The sequence below is a fragment of the Populus trichocarpa genome, chromosome 6, assembly GCF_000002775.5.
Source record: "Populus trichocarpa isolate Nisqually-1 chromosome 6, P.trichocarpa_v4.1, whole genome shotgun sequence".
Taxonomy (NCBI): domain Eukaryota; kingdom Viridiplantae; phylum Streptophyta; class Magnoliopsida; order Malpighiales; family Salicaceae; genus Populus; species Populus trichocarpa.
In genome coordinates, this window is record NC_037290.2 from 25,653,453 (window position 1) to 25,672,061 (window position 18,609).

At 37.2% G+C, this 18,609-nt stretch overlaps 2 protein-coding genes across 7 annotated transcripts in view; both read right to left on the reverse strand.

The window, feature by feature from the left end:
* Window positions 1-18,499, reverse strand: part of LOC7489135 (aspartate aminotransferase, chloroplastic) — a 29,544-nt gene extending 11,045 nt beyond the window's left edge. Inside the window, exon 1 of one of the 2 annotated variants that reach the window (XM_052453835.1) lies at window positions 18,437-18,499. The gene's annotated coding sequence lies outside the window, so the exon portion shown is untranslated. Of the gene's footprint in view, window positions 1-17,067; window positions 17,086-18,436 lie in introns of those variants that run through there. The other variant, XM_002309623.4, reaches the window with a different exon arrangement.
* LOC7479545 (60S ribosomal protein L39) overlaps window positions 7,744-18,609 on the reverse strand; it is a 32,947-nt gene continuing 22,081 nt past the window's right edge. Inside the window, exons 4-6 of one of the 5 annotated variants that reach the window (XR_008059448.1) lie at window positions 18,437-18,525; window positions 8,329-8,417; window positions 7,744-7,946 (exon numbers count right to left, since the gene is read on the reverse strand). The gene's annotated coding sequence lies outside the window, so the exon portion shown is untranslated. Of the gene's footprint in view, window positions 7,947-8,328; window positions 8,418-16,033; window positions 16,090-17,465; window positions 18,222-18,436; window positions 18,605-18,609 lie in introns of those variants that run through there. The other 4 variants (XR_002982407.2, XR_002982411.2, XR_002982410.2 and 1 more) reach the window with 4 other exon arrangements.

Consider the following 18,609-nt stretch of genomic DNA (forward strand, 5'->3'; position numbering starts at 1 on the left):
AAAGGACTCATTATATCACTCTCCTTGCCGCACTCTCTATTTCCCACTTGTGCTCTTAATTTCAACTTCCATCATGAACATGATCCCTGCAATTTGTACGTAAATTAAAAAAAAAAAAACATGATCAATCTAAATCCAGAGAGATCACAAGATCGTCAGAAATTAAAAGAAAAAAAAATTATAAAGCAAAACTCAAATATAGTCTATATTGAAAAGAGGTAGAAGAAGGAAGGGAGGGTATTTCTATTAAAGAGAGAAGATAAGATGAAAGAAACATATCTCTTTCTATATATTCTACAGTTCTCTATAAAGAAAAACATTAAAGTGGTAAAAACATAACCATTTAACATGATCTAACGACAAAGCGCAAGATTTGAAAGAAGAGAATTATCAAAAAGTAAAAAAAAAAAAAGAGTCTTCTTTTCCTTAAGAAACATGCCGTGGACGATATACATGAAACATACATCACTTAGGAGGTTTGCATTGGCCTGATCCAGGCAGGTAACTGCAAGGATTAGGTCCTGAAGGCTGAACGGGACGGTTACTTTGAGGAGAATACATGCTGCTTGCTCGAGATTTAGGTTGCCTGGTTGCAATCACAAGAGTAGCACTGGCAGCAAGGATCAGAAACAAAAGGATGGTGAATTTTGACACAAGAAAGAGAGGTCTCTTGAAGATACTCATCATATATGGTTTTGAGTAGCTTTCAGATAAGGATATGAAATATATTGAGAGAGGAAGGGTTTATTTATATATGGAGTTCGAAGACTGCCAAGGAATTTTGTGCTCTCTCTCTTTAAAAAAAAAAAAAAACAAAGAGGCGGTTACTGATAAAAAGACGCCCTTTGTACACCGAATGAAGTGGTCAAAGATTCGGAAATCTAACTAAGACACCTTTGGCGTGACCGAACCTTGTACTCTCATGGCTAAAAGATGAAATGCCCGCGCAGCTAGTTGCACTGGAAGACCAGAAGGTTGGAAAAAAACTCTTTTACGATTCCCCTCGCACCGACTCCACCCACAACAGACAGTGTGACCGAACCAAAGCAGCCCTGTTATCTTAAATCGGTCATCCTTAATCGGCTTCGCTTCTCCCAACTTCAACTGTTCCTCGAGGCATCGTATACAATAAAACCTTCACTATCCTTTTCTTCTCTAATTAATTATAGCATAGCTCATCGCGTAGGTTTAATCCACCGTTTCAACCTTATATATATAACTCGGGGATCAAAACAGAGATATACATATCAAATTTTTGAAAAGTTTGGGATGGCTATGGGTGTCCCAGCCCCACGCAGGGCCGACCCTAGACACACATCGCTAGCCTCACATTCTGCGTTCTTGTCTAGATTGCCAATAATGCTTATCCAGTTTTATTATTATTCACAGATAACGTCCAAAATGTTATGCTAAGAGTAATAACACCAAATTAAGGTTCGATTTTACGCTATAATAATCATCAAATCTCAAATAAATAATTCTTAATACCCAATCCAAGACCCTTTACTTTCCCCTCCTGCAACCTTAAGTTTTTTCTACGTGATGGTTTGAACCCGAAACGCATATTCCAGGACGAGGTTTTCACCTGCTTTCAAATTCTGTCCACTGAACTCGAAATCTTGGTTGTTTGGTTGAATTCACAAGAGTAGCACTAGCTGCAAGGATTATAAATAAAAGTATGGTGAATTTAGACATAGGAAAGAGAGGTTTTTTTTTTTAGTTTAACGGGGGTGTCCGGGCCAGCTTGCGCGCACCTCGACTAATTCCACGGGCCCTGAAGTTAACGACCATTTAAGCCTCCAGTGGCCATCATATGAGCAACCACAGAGCTCGAACCTGAAATTATAAAAAAAACAAATATCTTGATTCCAAGCTCTTACCACTTACCAACACCTAAATGGTTAGGAAAGACAGGTTTCTTGAGGATACTTGTCATGCTTTTGATCATTACTTAGCTGAAGATAAAGAAAAAGAGACGGGGGGCGGGGGTTTGCTGCTACTGGCGAAAAGGTAACAAGTGGCCAAAATTGGTCGGCGGCAATCCTCATATAAACTAGTTTTATATTGATAGAAGGTGCAAGAAGGAAGGGAGGTGATTTCTACCAAAGAGAGAAGATACGGTGAAAGAAAGGAGGGGAAAGAAAAGGTCTTTTGGCTGCTGCTGGCGATAAGGTAACAGAAGTTACAGAACAGGTGGCCAAAATTGGTCGGCGGCCCCATCCTTAAATAAATAAGTCCACTTCTATCTCGGTATCTGAACCTTGTCTCCTGGAAGATGGTCCCTACCTAATTGAATTTTGTTAACATCCACTATTTTATGCCATTAAAAAAATAGAAAAAAACATTTGAAGATCTATCTGAAAGGAAAACCATCCACTTCAGAAGGACCTTTTATGCCTCATGTTTTTTTCCCGTTTCGTCCCATTATTAAATCAGCCGTCATGAAGGGTGAAAATTGAATATTTAAGAGATCACGAGGTGGATTAAAAATATATAGAAAATCTCTTGGTGAAATTATTTTAAATCCCAAAAGATGTCGTTGAAGATTTATCCATCAACTTTAAGAAATAGCTGCAAAGAGAGGAAGACGACCCTGTCAAAAAATAAGACAACGAGTTTGGGTAGATCAGGAAGGCTCATTACTACCAAACAGAACAAAACGTCACCACATGAAGTACGGCTAGAACAAGAGATCTCCACCCTGGCCATACCTAGCTAAGCCCCATTCGCATTGCCTCCCTGGGGAAAGTCATGAAAAGCTTTTAGGGCAACCACAACTTGCCATTTCTGTCTGCCTCGTACACACTTCCCGGGAGTTCACACATTAAAATAATTTTAAAATATATTTTTTTTATTAATTTAAAACAAAAAAAATTAATTTCTTTTAAAAATACTTTTTTTTTTATAAAAAAAAAACAGATATTCCTCTGCCACGTTAAATCCACAAGACACCCCATACACTTTCCCTTCCAACTCCGATCACCGCAAAAGGCCTCTGCATCGCCAGGAAAAACCTTTTTTTTTTTGTTTTAAAATTTTCACAACATCATCAAGTTAATATAAGAGTATTAAAAGATTTGAATACAAGATAAAAAGGGTAATTAACCATAGTCTAACGCAAATTACTTAAATTAATATGCGCAATTCATATTAGATTGTGGGAGTAGGTATCCAACATACACGAGTTTTAATCACATGCCTTTTAGCTCTTTAGATTAATGACAAGAGTAATCATTGAGGTTAGCTTTTCTTATTAGGCCACATAAGTCTTAATTTCTCCTAAATTTTGTAATCTTAATATGAATAAGTTGTTTTTAATAAAATGGGAGAGATGAATTTAATGCTGATACATGCAACCTAAATGAAATATTAATACATCAATTATGGATTGGTTGTGGTTAATCTTACTGCTCTTGAGGCCGATGAGGAGCTAATTTAGGGTGCGTTAGTTTATGAGGTGCGCCTCATAAAGAAACATGTACTTACTTCAGAATGCTATTTTTAGTAGATTAATAGACAAGTTTTTTAAAATATGAAAGTGGATCTTGATATGATATGAGATGTGAATCCATTAAGTTATAAAGATAAAATAAAAGTAACTTGCACTTTATTTTCATCAAAACAATCAAAACCTACACTAACATTGAGAGGGAAATCAAGGAGGTTTGATTTAAGGTCAAATTTTTTGTTTTTTTTTTGTTTTTTATTATTAATTTAAGTTGTGTTCTCTATCGATATCTTTAAATTGAGTTTTTACATATATATTAGGGTTATTGAAAAAGATTTAGAAATTAAAATTTTTATAATATTTAATTTTTAATCACTTTTAAAAAATAGATGTTATACTAATGGAGTCTTGGATTGATAGGAAACTATTAGAAGTAAAAGTAAAATTAAAAAAATTAAAAAAAAAGATGGCAACTCTAGGTCACCATAACCTGGCCTTCTAATGAGTGTTATGATTGAATTTTGGTACATAGATAAGTAAAAAAATTATGGTAGTAACTAATGGTGTTATATTAGTTACTTTATAGGGGATTTATTTTGAAAAAAAAAAATCAAAGAACCATTTCATCAAAAAATTTAAGTTGTTAATTGAGGTCCCAATATATGATTTACACTACAAGTTTCAAGTGAAAATTGATATTGCAATATTTAGTGATCAGTTTATTTCCAGGTTCAATACTCAAATCAATTTCTCTCTCTCTCTCTCTCTCTCTCTCTATATATATATATATATATATATATATATATATATATATATATATATATTCTTTTCTAGTTTGAATAAAGACAATCCAGCCGTGTAGGGGATAATATAAAAATTATACTTTTTTATAATTAATTTCGAGATTTGAATTTTGATGACTAAGAAAGTAATACGCATTTTAAGATAATATCATATTATTATTTGGAGATGGAAGATATAAGAAAAATGGGGATAAAGAGAACACGTTCTATTGTCTTTTATATTTTTAAAAAATAGAAATTCACTTTAAATTGTAAAAGAAAAAAATATTTTATGTGTGTCTCTCTCGTCAAATTCAATATTAAGTAATGTTTAGCTTGCCTTTTCTTGGCCTAGGACTAGCACAAAAGATCGAATGTCAAAATCTTTATTGCCATCAACTTCATGTTTAATCTATTAAAATGCTAAAGAGATATTAATTAGTAATCACAGCACGTATATTTTCACTTCTTAAATATATTTAGACATTCCAGTTGCTCACATACATAGCCCCGACCATCTGTCTGTCCAATTTAACTTGAAGTTAGAATATAAACTGAGTTAATTATAAAACGAATAATTAATTTAATTGATTAATTACTTTAGTGTTTCCAGCTATTATTATATTTGTTGGTTGATGCAGCAATTTTTTTTTTTAAAAGAAAAACAATAATTTTACTCATACTTGGAGCGAGTTTGCTTGACCAGACCAGTATGACTAGGCTGGACAACAGCTCATTTGGATTGGTTGGGGATTTGTATGGTACTGGATTAGATAATTATTGAAACATGAAGGACTGAAATGGAGGGGAGAAACATTGGTTGGCTCCTCTAATAATATATAAGTGCCAGCTAGGGAACGAAGTCCGTCGCTATTGAGTAGCGTGCGACTTACTCCCACTTCCGATGGCATACTCCCACTTCCGATGGCGGCTTTCTTTGATTATGGTTAGGTATGGTATCTCGTTTCAAGTCAAGGTGTGGCTACGAGCCTTCGACAACTCATTCTTCCTTTCTTGTTTTTTCTTTTTTATCTTGAAACGCGCTCCAAAATAGATTTCTATGCAACCAATGATAAGAATATGCTGTTCTTGGCAGTCATCGCAGCAGTCGATGACCTAGCTTAAGCCATGAAAGTGTTCAAAAGTTTTTTTTTTCCTGGTCCCAAATCCACGAAACCTTATAACAGCTAACCCATAGTAGTGGAATCATACGTACGTCATGTAACCCATAGCAGTACTGGAATCACAGCTTGAGCTCTAATTGCTCTACCTTGTCTTTGTTCTTGCCTGCTCGTTTTGTTTTAGTTGATTAATGGGGGAGTTTGTTTTCCAGTTATTTTTAGTTTGAAAAAATATTAAATTAATTTTTAAAATATTATTATTATTATTTTAATATATTGATATTAATTAAAAATAAAAAATATTTTAATATAATTTTAATTAAAAAGTATTTCTTAAAAATATCATGAACATTTACATGATGTTGTTCTAAGCCATGAGGTAATGCTAGCTGGTTTATGCGGCCCTTTCAAAAATCTTGAAAGCTTGATTCTGAGAGTTTAATTGTTTTTTTTATTTTTTAACTTAGTTAGGTAAAATAGACACAATGAAATTTAAATTCTTAGCTATTTTAATTTTAATTGTAATGAAATCTTTATCCATGAATATAAAATTATTAACTTTGTAAGGTAAGGCCAAGCTAATAGATAGAAGGTGACGGGCAATTTATCAAAGAAAAGAAAGAGTGCTTTTCAGTAAGAGAATCAAAGATGAAAGAAACATCTCCAGCTCTTTCCATATTGGCTACAGTTTCTTAGTAAAGAAAACTACTCCTAATAAAGTTATAAAAATTATTTTGGCTTCAAGTAAACAATATATAGTATATGGTAAATTAATTCATAGCCATTTTTTTAATTTAAAAATTAATAATTCCTTCAACGTGAGCGAGGATCCAATATTTCAAAATCTTTATTGCCATCAACTTGAGGTTTAATCTATTAAAATGCTAAAAAGATATTAATTAGTAATCTCAGTACGTACGTATATTTTCACTTCTTGAACATATTTAGACATTCCAATTGCTCACATAGCCCCAATCATCTGTCGGTCCAATTTAACTTCAAGTTAGAATATAGACTGAGTTAATTATAAAACGAATAATTTGATTGATTAATTACGTTAGTATTTCCATCTATTATTATATTTATTGGTTGCCGCAGCAACTTTTTTTTTTTTTTAAGAAAAGAAAAATAGCAATTTTACTTATACCTGGGGCGAGTTTGCTTGGACCAGACAACAGTTCATGTGGATTGGTTTGGGGATTTGTGTGGTACTGGATTAGAAAGATCAAGGACTGAAATGCAAGGGAGAAACATTGGTTGGCGCCTCTAATAATATATAAGTGCCAGCTAGGGAACCAAGTCCGTCGCTATTGAGTAGCGTGTGACTTACTCCCACTTCCGATGGCAGCCACTCCCACCTCCGATGGCGGCTTTCTTTGATTATGGTTGGGTATGGTATCTCGTTTCAAGTTAAGGTGTGACTATGAGCCTAGGACAACTCATTCTTCCTTTCTTGTTTTATCTTTCTTTTCTTGAAACGCGCTATAAACAGAGGCTCCATCTTTCTTATCTTGAAACGCGCTATAAACAGTGGCGGAGCCTCGTAGAACATTAAAGGCCCCCTTAATTTTTTTAATTGTTTTTGAATAATAAGTATTAATTTAATTGTTTTAAATTAATTAAAAGTTATATTATTTTTAATTGAATTGATTACGGTATGGAATTAATTTTTTTTACGAAATAAATAAGCAAACATTTCAATTATTGTCAGTGAATAAAGATTAATACTTGTAAAATTAAAGGTTTGTTTTTTCTTTTAAAAAAAAAGAATTTTTTTTTTGTTTTTAAAAATGATTTATCAAGCATGTAAGACACCACTTCTCGTCGCAGCGATGGCTCGGATCTTGACAAGTGTGTGGCTATTAACTTCACTGTTGTGTTCCTCAGCAGTTCTTGTTGTACCACCCCCAATGACTTCTAGTGTGTTTAACATTGTATTTTAAAAGTGATTTTAATTTTTTTATTTTAAATTAAAATTATTTAGTATTTTTAAATTATTTTATGTATTGATATTGAAAATAATTTTTTAAAAATAAAAAAATATTATTTTAATATATTTTAAAATAAAATACATTTTAGAAAATAACCAGTACCACACTTCCACATGGATAAAAATAAAGGCTGTGTGTACGTGTAAGAAATCCAATGTTGAAGTTTCACGAACAAATTTTACAGCCACTTCAATCTCTCCCACAAAATCAAGGGATACCTATTTCTATACACTTTACCCGTCTCCAAGGTAGATAGACGTACCCGGACTTCCCCCGTATGAAAATCAGGATGCGTGGCACTTTTATCATCATCGATCTCACATATTCCCGAGCTATCAAAAACCCCAATAGCCAACACGGTACACGGGTCGTAAACCTTTAGCATACGTGAGAGAATCCAATATTTCAATAAACTTCCTAGTTCATTCAACACTCAATATGATGTTTGCATCTTTAACATCCATAATGAACAAACCAACACGAATTAGGTAAAGAAATATTTATTAATGATCATTAATTTGCATAAATATCAACTCTCCTCCTGGCCATACTTTCCACTTGTGCTCTTAATTTCTTTTTCCATCATCAACATGATCCCTGAAATCTATACGTAAATTAAAGAGAAAAAAAACATGGCCAGTCTAAATGTAGAGAGATCACAAGATCATCAGAAGTTAAAAGAAAAAAATAATAATTATAAAATAAAACTCAAATATAGTCTATATTGATAAGAGGTAGAAGAAGGAAAGAAGGGTATTTTTATTAAAGAGAGAAGATAAGATGAAAGAAACATCTCTCTTTCGGTACATTCTACAGTTTCTCTATAAAGAAAAATGTTAGTACTGTGGTAAAAACATAACCATTTAACATGGTCTAACGACAAATCGCAAGATTTGAACGAAGAGAATTATCAAAAAGTAAAAAAAAGTCTTCTTTTCCTTAAAAACCGTACCATGAACGATATGCATGAAACATGCATCACTTACGAGGTTTGCATTGGCCTGATCCAGGAAGGTAACTGCAAGGATTAGGTCCTGATGGCTGAACGGAACGGTTACTTTGTGGAGAATACATGCTGCTTGCTCCGAATTTGGTTGCAATCACAAGAGTAACACCGGCAGCAAGGATCAGAAACAAAAATATGGTGAATTTTGACACAAGAAAGAGAGGTATCTTGAAGATACTCATCATATATGGTTTTGAGTAGGTTTCAGAGAAGGCTATGAAATACAGAGAGAGCAAGGGTTTAATTATTATATATATGAATTTTCAATTATGCCAAGAAAAAAAACAGAGAGCCAAACCAAACTATTTATATGGGTCCCACATGTACCCAAGGGCAGTGAATGACCATAGAATTTTATAAATAGTCAAAGATGAGAACATTTGATTTGTGCAACCGAATTAAACTTGTAAGGAAATCCAGCAGTTAGTTGCATTGGAATTTCATGCATAAAGGGTTGGAAGAAAGTTTTTTTTTTTTCTTTTATGATTCCTTTCACATTAAAATTATCAAAAACATTTTTTTAACACGATATAAAATATATAATATAAACTTAAATTATAAATTTGAATCATAAAATTATAAAATAAAATATTTTAATTAAAAATTATAAAATTATAAATAAAATATTTTAGATCCAATCAAATAATATATAATAATATAATATAATTAAAATTAAAATAAAATAAACAATATAAATGTCTTTCTATTAAAACACACACACCGATTTGATTCTAGGCCAGCTGTGCTGCTGACTAATCAATTCCTACACTTCCAGAATATTAAAACCTCTATCCCAAGGAAGGAATAATTATTTCACTTTCTGACTGCCATAGATGAGAAACCCTCGTCTATTTTTCTTTTGACTTTTTACTTTTCCTTGAAGCAATTAGTTTCTCAATACTTGAGATGTTTCTTTGATTCTAGGCCAACTTGTTGATGCCGAACTTCTTCAACTGTATGCTGATGTTAATTGTTAGGGCTGAGACTTGAGATTCTGAGATTTGGGGAAAGTGGAAAGGCTTAAGGGGAAAAGGGGAAAGGGGTGGGTGGAGACATGGAGTGTCGTGCGCAATGAAAACAAGAGATGGAGTCAGTAGTGAGCAGAATTTTAATTTTTTTTAGCCAACTCGTGAAATCGGTCCAGTTTTTGCCCATTTTAACGAGTTTAATCGAGTTTATACGAGTTTGACCTAATTTTTCTGATTTTCAAGTTTTTAACCTGATTTTACACATTTATCTGTTTTGATTCGTAAAATCGTAGTTTTCGAGTTTTTAATAACATTGTTTCACACCAACTGATCCACCAACAACAGGCAGGGTGATAGTTGTCTACAACAGGCACACCTGTATACAGTTAAAATTATAGCATAAAATAAGACTCTGGTTTCATTCTTCAACCATAAAATAACTAAAGTTGCAACTATATAGAAACCTGGTTTCATTCAATTCATACACATCCACATGACTCTAAGACTCTAAGTTGTTGGGGATTCCGGCTCCCCCATGCGCGAATCGGGGGTGTACTGATAGTTGCTCAACGGAGGGTAAAGCACACTGAGACAATGTTTTACGTGGTTCGGCAAAACCGTCTACATCCACGGGAGAGTCCATATTATCAGAGATATATAGAGAAAGGATTACAACAAATACATGGAGGAGGATCACTCAACTCCCAGCTCACTTTGGTGCTCTTACAGCTGCTGCAATGGCAGCAACCATTGCAGCTCTCTCTTTCTCTCCACTCTCTTGAACACACTCACGTTCTCACTCTCTTCAACCCTCTCAATTTGCTCTCAACAAGACATGCCTCTTTATAGGCAAATATGGTCAACATGGAGGGGCCAGTAATGCCTTAAAGTGTGCCACTAATTGTGGCATGAATGGAGCTACCACTAACTTGGTGGTGGGGTATTGCCACTAAATGGCAATATCCTAACAATCACCCCCTTTGCCATTTATGTGGGCAATTGTCCTCTTGCTTCTTCAACACAAGCTTGCATTCTGCAGCTCTTCCAAGCTTCCATTCTAAGAGTGTCTTCAACACAACATTCCCCTTCGAGCGTATCAATCATGCTCGGTCCAGAATGATTTTTCAAGCCTTACACCAAGGCTTATAACACCCCCTCAAACGAATATTCCCAAGTGCGACAATCATTGAGTATTTCAATGTGATCACAAACTCACCACTCTTCCAAGAGTCTACTCATCCAGGAGTTGCGCCTGCCCTCTGTTTCACCTTAGGAACCACGCCTTACTTCTCCGTGAGTCTCTCGCTTTTAGTCGTAAGAGTCCAGGTAGCTCTCCACCTTTAACCATGGGGGCAGCCCATTAAAGGTTGATCCATATCTGTCTTCATACTCTGAGTATTACAATGCCATTACCGAGCTCACCACCTTGACAAGAGTCAACTCGTTCTCGGAACCTGCGCATGCCCTTCTGCTTCTTCATAGCAACCGCGTCTTAATGCTCCACAAGTCACACACTTATTGTCCAAGGCAAATGTCTTCTAGCTCATTGATCTTTAGCATGGGGGCAATATCCATAAAAGTCAATCCTGCATTTGTCTCCATACTCATCATAGCCACTTCATTGGCTATACACATGTCCACTCATATCTAGCCATCACATTGGCTCTGGGGTTGTTCTGAACTTGGCTCATATCGTGGCCCACACACCTTCTCCTTAGGTGTCTCCGCTCGTCACCATGCGGCGGTCTGAACTGGGGCTTCTATCACGGCCCTCACACCTTCTCTAAGGTGTCTTCACCCGTTGTCATGGGACGGTCTGATCCGAGGCTCCTATCATGGCCCTCACACCTTCTTTCTAAGGTGTCTTCACCTTTCATAGGTGGTCGCATCTTATTTCAGCTGAGATGCTTCAAAGTGGCTCCAAAATTCTCTACCACCATATGCACCAACTGTGCTGACGTGTCTGCTGACATGACATGCTGACTGTGCATGCTGATGTCACGCTTACATCAGGATGACATCATCCTGGGCATGCCTACTGTGCATGCTGATATCACTATTACGTCATGCTGACGTCATCCTTATCCGAGTCAGCCATGTGGGTCGGGTCAACTGGTATTCGGGTCGGGTCAGCCCATCCGGGCGAAGAAGACGCGTGGCACGTGTCTGCGCGCGTGGGCAGACGCCTTGCCGGAGAGTGTGGTCATGTCTGACGTTCGATTTTGACGCCGTTTTCACCAGTGGCTTCGTCTCTTCCTCCTCTACACAGTGGTATGGTCAAAACATAATTTTAACAACTTTCATTTTTGAGAAAAAATCAAACACCCCTTTAAACCATGTGCTCTGATACCAATTGTTGGGGGATTCCGGCTCCCCCATGCGCGGACCGGGGGTGTACTGATAGTTGCTCAACGGAGGGTAAAGCACACTGACACAATATTTTACGTGGTTCGGCAAAACCGCCTACATCCACGGGAGAGTCCATATTATTAGAGATATATAGAGAAAGGATTACAACATATATGGAGGAGGAGGATCACTTCACTCAAACTCAACTCCCAGCTCTTTTGCTGCAATGGCAGCAAGGCTGCTGCCATTGCAGCTCACTCTTTCTCTCTATTCTCACGTTCACTTCACTCTCTCAACCCTCTCATTGCTCTCAAATAATTATCCATCTTTTATAGGCATTTCATGGTCAACATTGAGAGGCTAATAAAGCCTTAAAACATGCCACTAATTGTGGCACTAGTGGTGCTTCCACTTGCTTGGTGGTGGGGTATTGCCACTAAATGGCAATATCCTAACAATGTGATTGTTAGGATATTGCCATTTAGTTGCAATACCCCACCACCAAGTTAGTGGTAGCTCCATTCATGCCACAATTAGTGGCACACTTTAAGGCATTACTGGCCCCTCCATGTTGACCACATTTGCCTATAAAGAGGCATGTCTTGTTGAGAGCAAATTGAGAGGGTTGAAGAGAGTGAGAACGTGAGTGTGTGCAAGAGAGTGGAGAGAAAGAGAGAGGTGCAATGGCTGCTGCCATTGCAGCAGCTGTAAGAGCACCAAAGTGAGCTGGGAGTTGAGTGATCCTCCTCCATGTATTTGTTGTAATCCTTTCTCTATATATCTCTGATAATATGGACTCTCCCGTGGATGTAGACGGTTTTGCTGAACCACGTAAAACATTGTCTCAGTGTGCTTTACCCTCCGTTGAGCAATTATCAGTACACCCCCGATTCGCGCATGGGGGAGCCGGAATCCCCAACAATTGGTATCAGAGCACATGGTTTATAGGGGTGTTTGATTTTTGCTCAAAAATGAAAGTTCTCAAAATGATGTTTTGACCATACCACTGTGTAGAGGAGGCCGAGACGAAGCCATTGGTGAAAACAACGTCAAAATCGAACGTCGGACATGGCCACACTCTCCATCACTCTCCGGCAGGGCGTCTGCCCACGCGCCCCACGCGTCTTCTTCGCCCGGATGGGCTGACCCGACCTGAATACCAGTTGACCCGGCCCATGTGACTGACTCGGATATTAATGACGTCAGCATGACATAATTGTGATGTCAGCATGCACAGTAGGCATGCCAGGGATGGCATCAGCATGATGTAATTGTGATGTCAGCATGCACAGGTGGCATGCCATGTCAGCGACCAGTCAGGACAGTGGGACCCACCTGCCACATCAACAGCCGCGAGCCGAGCCAAGTCGAGCCGAGCAGAATTGAAGCCGAGCCGCGAGCCGAGGGACAGGATCCAGTGTAGCAGATCCTACGTGCAACCGGATCTGAGATTGAATTTGGGCCGTTAATCAGGCCAGAATTGTTTTGATCAAATCCTAGCCGTCTGAAATGCGATTTGGACGATTTCAGACTTGTTTCCAGCTAATTTGATCGTTCCGGATGCAATGGTACGGTCCGATCGTTGAGATTTGAGACCAAAAATGGCGATGGTTAATTAACAAAAGAGATTGCCCGATCAGGAGGCATCTGAAGGTCATCATGGTGGTCGATGGAGATGAAGAAGAACATGTCACACATGTTTACCCAATTACATGTGTTGAACTGCTAAGTGGGGAGAATTTTAGCTGCCTTGAAGGAAGGCAAAATTGGGACACTCTGGACACCCGATCAAGTGGATAATTTGAGGTGAAGAGTGGAAATTGACGAAGACCAATCTTGACGAATCTAAGAACTGGTAGTCTCGCCAGATGTTGAGAAATCAGGTATAAAACCAGGATACCCCAGATCACTTGTAAAGGAAAGCCGCAACAAAGCTAGCAAATGGTTGTATATACGGAAAGACAGTACGATGAATAGATATGGCCTAAGAAGTTCTGTCTAGGAGATTGGGTTTTAAGCGGGACCAGTGTGACCCCTCCAATCTTTCCTGGGAACTTGCTTAGTGGAAGGATTATCCATACGGTACTATTTTCGTATATATAGCAGTTTGTAATGAAACGGTTGAAGACTAGCAGGATGACGGCACAAAGGAACAGTTGGGTTCCGTATGATCAAGGATCTGATGAAGTGGTGATTTCTCCAAAAAAGTTAGATTCGGTGACTGTGATTTCTCGAGGGGAGAATTGATGAAGACCCTGATAATGGAAGAGAAATACAGTAAGGGGATAAAGATTGACACCCTATTTTGACTTGGACGGGTGTTGTGACAGGATGAGTTGCTGTCAAACATAAGCAAGGAATAGGGAGAAATCTGGAGAACAGAAATTGCACGAGGGCACACGAAGATTGTGCAGGAGTACCCGTAGGATCCAACGAGGTACTGTAATGAGACAACAGGTGCAAGGAGAAGAAGTGTTCCCAGATGAAGCTTAAAGCAGAGACTGTTAAAGTTTGTACAACAAGAAGTCTCTTGTGCTCTTGATGAAGACAACAGGCGAAGACCTTTCCAATGCATGCAAAGATGGAAAGAGAGCTGTTGTAGAGACACCTAATTGAGGGGGTGCAAATGCCTGTGATACAAGGCAACCGCCTATGATGAAAGGCGAAGACACCAAAGAGAGTTGGTGTAGGTGGAGCTGTCAAGCAGAAAGGCACAGAAGCTCCAAACATAGAAATGGAGGTGGAGGATTGCGAGGAGTATACCGCAACTTTCTCTTTCTATGTAGTCAGTGGCAGTAATCTCTCCCATAAGTGCACATGGTGGTAGAGACTTTTGGAGCCACTTTGAAGCATCTCAGCTGAAGGAAGATGCGACCACCTATGAAAGGTGAAGACACCTTAGAAAGAAGGTGTGAGGGCCATGATAGGAGCCTCGGATCAGACCGTCCCATGACAACGGGCGAAGACACCTTAGAGAAGGTGTGAGGGCCGTGATAGAAGCCCCAGTTCAGACCGTCGCATGGTGACGAGCAGAGACACCTAAGGAGAAGGTGTGTGGGCCACGATATGAGCCCAGTTCAGAACAACCCCAGAGCCAATGTGATGGCTAGATATGAGTGGACATGTGTATAGCCAATGAAGTGGCTATGATGAGTATGAAGACAAATGGAGGATTGACTTTTATGGATATTGCCCCCATGCTAAAGATCAATGAGCTAGAAGACATTTGCCTTGGACAATAAGTGTGTGACTTGTGTAGCATTAAGACGCGGCTGCTATGAAGAAGCAAAAGGGCATGCGCAGGTTCCGAGAACGAGTTGACTCTTGTCAAGGTGGTGAGCTCGGTAATGGCATTGTAATACTCAGAGTATGAAGACAGATATGGATCAACCTTTAATGGGCTGCCCCCATGGTTAAAGGTGGAGAGCTACCTGGACTCTTACGACTAAAAGCGAGAGACTCACGGAGAAGTAAGGCGTGGTTCCTAAGGTGGAACAGAGGGCAAGCGCAACTCCTGGATGAGTAGACTCTTGGAAGAGTGGTGAGCTTGTGATCACATTGAAATACTCAATGATTGTCGCACTTGGGAATATTCGTTTGAGGGGGTGTTATAAGCCTTGGTGTAAGGCTTGAAAAATCATTCCGGACCGAGCATGATTGATACGCTCGAAGGGGAATGTTGTGTTGAAGACGCTCTCAGAATTGAAGCTTGGAAGAGCTGCAGAATGCAAGCTTGTGCTGAAGAAGCAAGATGACAATTGCCCACATAAATGGCAAAGGGGGTGATTGTTAGGATATTGTCATTTAGTGGCAATACCCCACCACCAAGCAAGTGGAAGCACCACTAGTGCCACAATTAGTGGCATGCTTTAAGGCTTTATTAGCCTCTCAATGTTGACCATGAAATGCCTATAAAAGAGGCATAATTATTTGAGAGCAATGAGAGGGTTGAGAGAGTGAAGTGAACGTGAGAATAGAGAGAAAGAGTGAGCTGCAATGGCAGCAGCCTTGCTGCCATTGCAGCAAAAGAGCTGGGAGTTGAGTTTGAGTGAAGTGATCCTCCTCCTCCATATATGTTGTAATCCTTTCTCTATATATCTCTAATAATATGGACTCTCCCGTGGATGTAGGCGGTTTTGCCGAACCACGTAAAATATTGTGTCAGTGTGCTTTACCCTCCGTTGAGCAACTATCAGTACACCCCCGGTCCGCGCATGGGGGAGCTGGAATCCCCCAACAAAAGACTATATATAATAACATGTAAGTGCCACCTAGTGAAGCGTGCATCACTTAGGAGGTTTGCATCGGCCTGATCCAGGTATGATTGGAACCTGATTGCTAAACAGGACGACTTCTTTGTAGAAAATACATGCTGCTGGCTCGAAATCTTGGTTTCTTGGTTGAATTCACAAGAGTTGCACTAGCTGCAAGGATTGTAAATAAAAATACGGTGAATTTAGACATAAGAAAGATAGAGGTTTCTTGAAGATAAGGATACAAAACACCTGAGAGTCCACATGTTCACATTGAGACACCCTTCGCGTCCCGAAAGTTCGAGGACTTGCATACATTGTTATAACCAGATATTTTACATTTTTTTTATAATTATGTATATATGTGTGTGGTTTTTTAAAATAATAATAACAATAAAATAATTAATCAGATTTTCTAGTATATTCTTTTTAATAATTAATGGTGTTATAAGTACTAGTGGATATATTATCAATTACATAATAATTTAAAGAATGAAGATGAAATAAAAGTAATTTGCACCCTTTGATTTAAGGTCAAAATTTTTGTTTTTTCTTGTTTTATTAATTTAAGGTTTTTTCTCTGTCCATATCTTTAAATTGAGTTATATATATATATATATATTAGGGTTATTGAAAAAGATTTAGGAATTAAGATTTTTATGATATTTAGTTTTTAATTAGAAAAAGAGATGGTTACTCCGGGCCACATAATAAACAACTCCCAAAAACCAGTAAAATTCACCCATGGAAGCAACCGACATAAATTCCCTTATATTGATACGATGATCCAATTAGATACTGATTAGGTGTGTGACCCCTTTTTCCCTTAACTTGTTTGGAGATTAATATGAAAAAATCTAAATTATTATATTAACTCATGGATATTATTAATTAATTTTATTAAAACAACGTTATTTCATTTTTGAGTGGAGTGTAACTGATCTACAACAAACCTTTATGTCTGATATAGAAAGTGAAAAGCAGAAGCAGTAGTAGAAAGAGACAATCAAAGAGAGAATATGTTATTTACTTCAAAAAATGATGCCTTGAGAACTGTAAATGGACATATTCTCTGTCCAATAAGGAAAAGAACTAGAAAGTGTAAATGGCGCTTGAAATAAGGATGGGTTCATTTAAAGAAAACGAAACCTGAAAAAACCGTTGCCTTTAGAAACTACAAATGCCGTTGGCGATAGATACTAGGAGCTGGTTTCTGGTAATTTTCTTTATCAAGGAATATTGCGTTCTGGGTTTCAGTACATGCTTTGATATGCAATGGTGACCTAAGCAATTTAGTAAACAAAAATAATTGTTATAGCAAAAGTTATTAAACCCCATTTAGCCTATAACCCGGTGTATAACCCAGTGCAAGTGTAAAACTCGAGTTATAAATTGAATAGGTTAATATAAGTCAATTTAAAATAAAATTATTTTTAAAACATTAAAAATAATATTTTAATTAAAAAAATAAATCAAGTTTTATTAAAGCAAGTCATTGGATGACCTATTAAGCCATATTTAGTTTAATAACACTAATTCTAACCTGGTTCAACAAACAAAATTAACATGTATTATTCATATCAAACATTAAGATTTCAAAAAATATAAAAATCACATGATTTTTTTTTTTATATTCTTGAAAGTATAAAGAGATTTATATACAAGATAAAAAAATACATTCTAACTTGTTTGATGAGAATCGAGACATACTGTTTATATCGATTTTATCATAAATAAATGACATGATTTATTATATTTAGTGAGACTAACACATGGTTTGAATTCAGGATAACTAAAAAAGTAATTAATGATAAGAATAATCCTAGCAATATTAGATTAATGATAGGTATCTTTCCGCCTTTTTTTTCTTTAAAGCTGACTCTTCTATTCAATTGGATCAATAAAAATTCGGTTTTATTAGATTAATATTTTTATTAATTTAACTTAAAACATAATATGATTCAGACTTCAAGTTGTGGATTTCTTAAATTAATTTATTGGTCGGGCTTAATAGTTTTGAATTCGAGATATTTTGCGCTTTTTATTTTTGTAAATCAATAATTTTTTTATAGTCAATTTTCATGCTCCAAAACTCCACGTCTTCAACGAGTAAAAAGAATCTAATTTTCGGCCCACCCAGTAAGAGAGCACACCCGCTCATGATGCAATGGATAATTCTTTTTCCCCAAAATGGGTTGATCTGTCCTGAACAGATTTTCCTAAGCTTTGATTATGGAGATGTGAACGAATTTTGATTCAAGATCTTATAGGTCACCGATGGACAGGTTTGCCTTTTGAACTCCCTGAGAATAATAAAGGGCTCATATGGCTTTTGGCACTCTTTTTGAACACTTCATTTATTAACGTGTCCAATCATACGCAATTCTTTATAAAGCAATAGGCAACTCGTTAGTTTTTCCCATTTTTACTATTGACTGATTAGAAGACACCATTTTATCAGTAGAAGGGGAAAAAGGAAGAAGATTATAATAGCTCATCAGGGCCAGGAAAGACTCACAGAAATCCTCTGCAAATGAGATTCCCCTGGTGTGGATTTCGATACCAAGGCATGACGAACGTTGAATGCACAAGTGAATCTTCAGAAAACTGCATCAAATTGCAGTTCAAATTACCACCAGATCATTAAATGGCACCTGGCCATGCAAGGTCAGATGGTTTATGCCACCTAAG